This window comes from Chelmon rostratus, chromosome 4, assembly GCF_017976325.1.
Source record: "Chelmon rostratus isolate fCheRos1 chromosome 4, fCheRos1.pri, whole genome shotgun sequence".
Taxonomy (NCBI): Eukaryota; Metazoa; Chordata; class Actinopteri; order Chaetodontiformes; family Chaetodontidae; genus Chelmon; species Chelmon rostratus.
This window is the reverse complement of record NC_055661.1, coordinates 6,884,404-6,893,118: the sequence shown is the minus strand read 5'-3', so window position 1 is coordinate 6,893,118 and position 8,715 is coordinate 6,884,404. Positions and strand designations below refer to the sequence as shown.

At 39.4% G+C, this 8,715-nt stretch overlaps 1 long non-coding RNA gene across 1 annotated transcript; it reads right to left on the bottom strand.

Moving 5' to 3' along the window:
- Positions 1 to 7,388: 7,388 nt before the first annotated feature.
- Positions 7,389 to 8,493, bottom strand: LOC121605998. Its single transcript, XR_006006812.1, has 3 exons — positions 8,228 to 8,493; positions 7,574 to 7,634; positions 7,389 to 7,437 (listed from the first exon to the last, which is right to left on the bottom strand). It is a non-coding gene; the product is annotated as an uncharacterized LOC121605998 (long non-coding RNA).
- Between the last annotated feature and the right edge of the window lie 222 nt (positions 8,494 to 8,715).

The following is an 8,715-nucleotide window of genomic DNA, read 5'->3' as shown; positions in this document are numbered from 1 at the left end:
GGGAGTTACGCTATCTGGTTACACAGCTGTTCTCTATGCCGCTCACATACTAAAGAGACACCAACCCTACGCAATGACACCTTTTTACACACCTCGCAGATTCATTGCGTGATGGATAGAACTCTTTTTGTAGGTTCCCAGCTAAAACTCACTCGCACTAAAACAGAAACATACAAATATATGCATAATAATATAAAAATTACAAATGATAGAAATATGCATATGAACACAGAGAAATAAAATGGTGAGGGATATGAGCGCACATATCGCTTCTCTGTATCACAGGGCTCCCTCGAGGAAACCATGTGTGTGCCTGGACTGAGTTCAGTGTGTGAGGTGAGCATATTCTCACCACTTTATTTGTTAATTTGTGTGTGGGATGTGCAATCCAATACTCACACAAAAACCTTGATACTCTTCAAAAGCCTGTGTTACTTTTGGTGACTTTTTTTTTTGCTTTCTATAATATCTTTGCATGGCAGCTGGTATGGCTAGGGGTAGGGAATTGGTGATTACAGGTATGGTATGGTTGGGGTTGGGCAGCTAAAAAAAACTTGGTTATGGTAAGGGGGGGGGGGGGGGGGGTTGGCTACTGAATCGGCACACGTGCATCCACCATACCGACCTCCTTACCCTTACCTTCTGCCTAGTTCTGTAAGGGCACACTGCCTCCTGCATTGGTGCTGAACATTGGCATTGAATGTTAATGGTGAGGGGTGGAACCGTCCAATATCATCAAAATTCCAATGACGCTGGACTGATGAAGTGGCATTTGCAAGCTGCAAGGCAGACATATTGTTTAAACATCTGGACCCAGGTATCCTGCTCTGTTATGCACATCATCAGCACATATTTACAATAGAAAATGTGTTTTTGAACAGGAAGCTGCTACTTTTGTAGTCAGTACAGATTTAATCGGCAACAATTAGGGGTTTTCTTTTATCTGTCTTCATCTCTTCATTGTATGAGTAAACGGTTGTGGTATTTTTGCCCTTTTGTTGAGTGTGCTGGGTACATTTTTTTCACTATGATACTGCTTTAGTTTTCACTCTAAAGGATAAAAAAGGGCATTTTAGTGTGTAATTATGAAAGATTTACTTTAATGGCTACCTTATGGAAAGCTATGCATTTGTCCTGATAAACCTAAGCCAGCATGAAACCTTTGCACCATGTTTTTTACACAAATAATTTAAGTCAAATAAATAAATAAATAATCATTTTGAAAGTTTTGTTGAGTTTATCTTGTATTCCAGTGGTGGTGGAGCCTGCTGGGCAGGTGGCAAAGAGCTGAGGCTTTACCAGTTGATAAGACGTTGGAGAGGGTCTGTGTGTGGACACTGAAGCTCATTATCCAGCTCAGCAGATGATGACAGTAAACAAGGAAGGAGAGGGCATTCAAGCAACAAGGATGAAACTGAGAATCAACACCCCAGAGCCGCCCTACGCCAGAAGAACAAGCAATGCCAAAACTCCCAGCGTAATCACTTTCCTGAAACCATTCCACCGCTCCTCTAACTCTAATTTGCTGCATTCAAAGTGAATTAAAGAGCAAGAAAGTTGTGTTTATCAGAAATGTACCTAAAAGTTAAATTATGTCTTATATGAAATTCAGCTATGATGTAAAAAAAACACTGACAAAGGAGCTGTACTCTAGAACAAGTCTACAATGTAGAGAGATATAGGAAAACCCTCACAACTTTGATGATTTCTATAATTCACTTTAAAAATCTCATTCAAGGACTGACAGTTTTCCACTCTGAAGATCCCAAAAAGTCTGTAACATGTGTGTGAAAACTGAGTTTGACTATCCAGCAAGCCTGGCAGGGAGCTTAGTCTCACACTGACTAATAGAGTTGTAAAGAATTAATTTGTACTTAGCTCGGCGTGGAGCTATAGCATAATTGTCCCTTAAAAATCATACCTTCATTATAATAGTCAGGTTTTATGCCATTATCTTGCAGCGAGAAGGGAACACATGGAGCTTTACAGTAATTCATGTTTCCTGATGAAAAATGATGGAATATTACGTATTTGCAGCATTCTTAAATAAAAGACCAGGTGTTCACTGCGGTTGGTAAGTTGTTCTGGGGTGAACAAGCTGTTTCAAAGAGATTCTTTCATTCTGTTAAATTGACACATTCTGCTCACAATATCATTTATCTTGTTCGCACACCAGCTTTATTTGAGTTATGTTATATTTATGATGGAGGGGACTAAGATTGCAAAGGATGTATGCATGGGTGGACTTTTTTCACTGCCTTTATTTACAGTCTTTTAGCACTTACTGCATGTTACAGGGATGAAAACATGTTGATGAGACAAGCAAATTTCCATGGATTTTATAACTCCTTTTGGTTTTCTTTTTTTTTTTTTTTTTTGAGAACAGTCTTAAGATGTTTGTGTTTCAGTCCTTGCAGTCACAAAGTTAGCTGCTGTCATGACCCGTACCGAGCACGCCGGTTTTGTTGAAGATTCCCCTTTGTGTGTTTTTCATTGTCTGTTTTTTGTCTCATCCTATTTCTTTTTGAAGGTTTAAGTTGTGTTTCTTTGTGTGCTTTACTTCCTGTGTTTTCCCAACCTTGTGATTGTCTGATCGTTTCCATCTGTGTGTCATTAGTAATCCCTCCTTGTGTATAGAAGTCTGTGTCTTCCCCCCTGTCTTTGTCTGCGCTTCCTTGCTGTCTGCTTTACCTATTGCCCCTTGAAACCTTGCCTTAACCTTATGCCACGTTCCTAATAAGTGTTTTTCTTTGCGTTGTCTTTGTTCATGTCCATGCCTCGTTTCATGTTCGTGTTCCACCGTCTTTAGTGTTGTCTGTGTTCCTTTCCATACCACTGGTGAGTGTCTATCCTGGTGTTGTCTTTGTTCTGGTCCAAGTACGTGTTCTCAAGTCTTGTCTTTGTCTTTGTCATACCACAGTCCATGTAAGTGTGTCCTTGTCATTAACCATGCCACAGCTCATGTGTTTCTTGCCATGCCATAATCCAGGTTAGCGTGTGTTTGTCTTTAGCCATGCCACAGCCACGCCACATTCCTTGTCAGTGTTTGTTCTGTGTTATGTTTATTCAATGTTTCCCTGTGTTCCTCTCTGTGTAAACCCTTTACCCTAGTGTGTGATTATTCCCTTTTTCCTGAGTTTTGGTTTTCCTTGGTTTTTCCTTGTGTTGAATAAATTTGTTTATTTATATCTGCGCCCCCTTGTGTCTGCGTTTGGGTTCAACCCCTTAGTCCCCCTTTAAATCCCCACGTTTCCTGACAGCTGTGAGTCTGGACTCACACTCACTCTGGACTGGGCTTCATGAATCGTATGTCATCATCACATCAGTATCAGGCACCTTCTCTCGCAGCTGTGACAGAAGTGATACTAAACATGCAACATCTGGTTGAAGTTGTAAAAGAAAGTTGGTTGAGAAACATTTCAGATGGTTAGATTTTGGCATCAAAACTTATAGGTTTCGTAAAAGTTCATGGTTTGGCTTAAAAAAACTTCTTCCTTAAGTCAACATTGATTATTGGTTTCACATACGAACTGTAGTGGATTTTCTGACGCCCCCTCACAGACCAGATTCTGACTCGATCAGGTTCTGATTTAGTCTTCCTGCCTTATTTCTAAGTCTGTATCACTTTAGCTGCAGATTCTAAGTTTAAGAAGTGGTCAGGTTCCCTTCAGGAAAAAAGCACAGAGTCTGAAATGAGTGTCAGAGTCTGGAAGAGTTGGGTCCAGAGAGCTTTATTCTCTTCATAAATCAAAAAGCCTGAGTGTGATCTGCAGAACTGATTTTTTTTTTTTTTACAAACGTCACCTTTTATACTACCATTGGGGGTGTGGATACATAGTCATGACACGTCACCTACTTGATCTTTTACCCTTTTTTGGCCTGTTTATACTGGTGTCCTGTCAGCCGTTAGTATTTCCCCTGATGTTCCTTTACCTCTGTAGCCTTGTTTATCCTGGAATGTGATGACTCTCAAAACACCCCCAGTGTATGAACTATCTTGCTTTAGTGGTTCTATTGGTGTCAGGGGAGGTGCTCGCTTTAAAAAAACACAAAAAACAGAAAAAAACATGGGTATACAGGCCTCCAGACCGGGGTGGCCTCTAGACTGAGCTATCTTACTCAGTGGTTTCTATCCACACACACATTCTCTTCATGTATGCACGTACACAGGTTGACACCACACATTCAAAAATTAAAAGTCCATCCATCAAACTCCACCACCTATAATTATTGTCTCATGCACCTTCATAGAGAACATTTCACAAAAAGGTGAGGCAAACCACTGGGATGCTGTCATGAAGTTTATGGGTGAGTCTCAGTAATTAACCACAGTTGTGTGACACAGGTTCATTGTGTCATTTCCCATGGAGGACATTTGTGTGAAGCAGGCATCTCAAACCGGTTCCATAAAGGGCCGCGTGGCTGCAGGTTTTCATTCCAACCCAGGAGGAGCACATCAGGCCAACCAATCAACATCAAGGGATCACTTAGTTGTCAGCTGAAGACTGAGATCAGCTGATTAATTGATTCCAGCCTGGTGTGTTCTCACGCAGCTGTGACAGCTGTGTGACGGTATTTTGCTGTAAAAATGACAGGTAAAACATAAACCTGTTTACAATAATCTCATGTCAAAATTACAGTCCATCTCAGTAATAAATACAACAGAAACTGTATGACATATTACGGTACTTTATTGCAGCTAGGTCCAATTTTACGGTAAATTACTGGCAGCTGTGGTTGCCAGAATTTCACCGTAAAAAATACAGTAAAACATATTAGCAATTACAGTTTATTTTTCAAATTTACGGTAAATTACTGGCAGCTGTGGTTGCCAGAATTTCACTGTAAAAGATACAGTATAACACATGAGGAATTACAGTTACCTGGCACAGATTTACAGTCAGCAACAGTCTAAAACCCTATAGTGATTCTAAACAAAATAACAAATAAAGCCCATTGTGCCCACATGTATCATTGACAAACCTGAAGAAACTGTTCTTGCATTAACACATTCTCTGAAAAAAGATGGAACTGATCCAACATTTCAAGTATACTCACAAAGTATCATGTGTCTATATGAGGGATAGTGAATAAACAAAAAAATGAGCCACTTGACCTGGGTTGATCAAGGGTAAAGAGTCACTCAGCATTCACAAGTCACCAGCTCTGATTGCAGTCTCACGTGGTCCATCAGGTCTTTACTGTAGATCATTTCTGCAGCCAGAAAACAGAAACAAAGCCAAAGTTAGATTGATGCACGATTTGAGCACCATGACTACAAAAAGAAAAACTCTGCCTTCTGTTTTTTTAACTGAGCTCCAATGAGTTAACCATAGAACCAGCCCTCTGGAATATAATGTTCTGCAGGTCACTTCTACAACATGCTTCTGCTTAACTTATTTTGTTCTAACAAAGACTAATGTGTAGCTTGTAGTCCATAATTCATTTTATCTGGAAGTTGTTTCTGTGTTACTGGATAATTTTTGTATGAAATATGCTTTCTCATACTCTAGTGCTGAGCTGCCCCGGTTTCCTGAACCAAAATAATCAAGAAACACAAAAACAGCTTGCTTGTATTTGTAATCCAATATTTACTGGACATACCAGTCTTTCACTGAAAGAAATCGGTAGTGTAGAAGCACACATAAAGAGTAATTAATTTATATTTTTATTCACTTTTAGTAACATTTTTTATGTTACAATTGTTGGTCTTTAATGTTGTAATCAGTGCTGGATTTTTAATGTAGCCAGAGGGTTATTTATACATTTTAATATATTTATGCAAAATCCAATGGTAAAAAACTGGTGGCCAGATGTTGAGTTACTGAACTGTGGTCAGTGTTGATTGTCTGATGAACTGAATTGAGGCCTCTGACTAGTTATGTTGCAGGTTGACAGGGTGTTTAGTGGCTCAGTGCTGAAACACATCCCTTTCTACATGTTTACTAATAATAATACTAATAAAATAATCTAAAAATATTTCAAAATCAATCACACACCAACTGCTGCCAGGATAGGGACCTCAAGTTCACCAGCCCCTGCTGCTGCTGTTATGTTTACCCAAGCAGGACCATCACTACTTCTATACAACCAACATTAATAACGAATACATTGTTGGAAATATTTAAAAAAATGACAGTGTGAGGTGAAAAATCTGTACTGATGTGGTAAACGTCCATAGACAACTTGTTATTAGTTCTATATTCTATTTGGCTGACAGATGCCAGAGAAGGCTCTACAGTGAAATATTAATTTACTGCCATAACACACGTGCTCTTTGGCAGCTGGGCAGGTTTGTGTTTCCTAAGATGGCAACCTGCACTTGAAGCATAGACATTTGATGACGAGGATGGATATCCCCATTTAAATTAACATAGCAAGACAGGTGGAGCAGCAGCCATTGCATCTAAATTCTTAGTTGAATCATAGAGCACTGACAGCTTGTTGCAGCGAAGTGTACAGCAGTAACTACAAGGCTGGTAAAACCGGATTCTGCCCAACCCTTTGAGCTGCACCACTGCTTACCTCTAATTAGGCTTTACAAGACTGGTGTCCAAGTCACTGGGTCCAAACTTGACTGAAGACAGTTAGGAGACTCTCCGACATGGTATGATGTTTGGGCAACTGGAACTTTGAGTGTTGTAACTTCTGCCTGAAGAGTTGTCATCAGTGTCCACTGAGGACAAGCAAGAGCCTCTCTGCAGCCAGAAAAAAAAAAAAAAAAAAAAATGTGAAAAAAAACATTACCGCTACAACCACTGCTCCTACAGCTAATGACAGCAGTAATAATGACAACAACATTAATAACAGCAACAATAATATGTAGCAAAGTACTTCTTCCAGGCCCGGCTAACCTGTTTAAGTGCTGTCTACCATCACAGTTCAAAAGTATTGTCGTCTGTGCAGTCCTTGGACTATGCTTGATACATTAATAGTTTAGCTGTAGGCCTGAGTGAACATCCTCAAAGAATTGTTCATCCATACTGGCTCGCTGATGTACTTATTTCGATACTGAGCATTATGTCACAAAATGCTCATTTGTGCTTGTGATTTTTATAGCTCTTGTATATCCAACCCACTTAAGTATCTTTTTGACTTGATCATTTTATTCAGACCATGTACATACCCTGAATGTTTAATAAAAGTCGACTGGTGGAGCACATGGCACATACCTGGGGCTGGGTCCTTGCAATGGTAACCTGGGTTCAAGCCAGACTTCGGGTCCTTTGCTGCATGTCATCTCCTCTCTCTTCCCTGTCCCTGTCTTTCTGCTGTCTCTGATAAAAATATTAAAAGAAAAACACCCTTAGAAGTAAAAAATTATTAAATAAATAAAAGCTTGCTTTTGGCATTAACATGGATTAGAATCTCACCATCACAAAAGCAGGCAAGTTGTTCCCTCCAAGTCGGTGACCACTAAGGAATTTGAACGCGACGCTTGAGAGGTGGCAGGAGCAAAAGATTTACAATTGTTATAAAGACAATTTCTATAAGTGTGCGCAGTGTGTACAGATAATTAGGACATTTACTCCAAACAACAAGTATTTGTTGTGTATCTGTTTAATTTACTTACCTTGAAAGAGATTCTAGATCTTAGTGATGCCAAGAGCCTTCAACCTCCTGAAGTGTTAGCACTGAAACAAAAGCTTGGATGTTCTTCATAGGCAGTTTTATTAACTTAGCCATTCATAATTGCTGCAAATTGCTACAAAAAGCCAGTTCACATTTTTTAGCCAGTTCAACGTAAAACAAAAAAGCTTATAACATTATAAGCTTGTAACATCAAAGCTGACTGACAGTATCAAAATATTCTATATAACAGTTGACCATGGGCAACAAACATCACCTCCAAAAAAAGAAAAGAAAAAAACTATAACTTGCCTCTATAACCACAAAGCACCTTCTCAGCGTATATCATATATCATATCTGTTAAATATATGCTTGCAACCAGCTTCGATGCACTTAAGTAAACATCTTGGTTCGTTACGATGTAGTTTGCAATAAAGCACATAGCCTCTCAGTGTCTTAACCGACTTGCCACAGAAAGCTATACATTTCCTTAGCTAACGGTTAGCTAACCTAGCTTAGTTGTTGTCCAACTCCTGATTTTTGCAAGAGCAAAACGGAACAAAGGAGCAAATTAACGTAACTTTAAACATTACATAAACCCGAATGACATTCAAGAAAGCGCTGACGTTAGCTAGAAAGTTCTGTAGAGGTGCTTACCTTAAGAACAGAGTTATCTCCCGAGTACAGGACGTGTGTAGACTCCACAGATGCTCTTTACTGCGTGCGCAGGAATAGCGCCTAAATGTCGGCCAGAAGGATTCAAAAGTCAACACTCTCGTTCTCGCGCTCTCTCTTAAATTGTAGACCAAAAATCACAGAAGACACCTGACTAGAACGGACATCGTCACGTTCAACGTGGTAGACTCAATAAAATAAAACTCAAGTAATGTCCGACGTAAACAAAAAAATAATGAAAACAAAATATAAACGTATCCAGTGAGCAAAAAGAACTTACTCTATAAATTGCAGTAGTTTCACTAAACTCTGTTGGATACGAAAGGTTCTGTTATGAGATTTCTACAACTAAAACGAAAAACACCCAGAATGCATTGTGCATCTTCTTCTTCTTTTTCTTTTTCTTCTTCTTCTGCTACTTCTTGCTAATTTACCATGTAGATTCCCTAACTGTAGCTGCAATGCAGTCA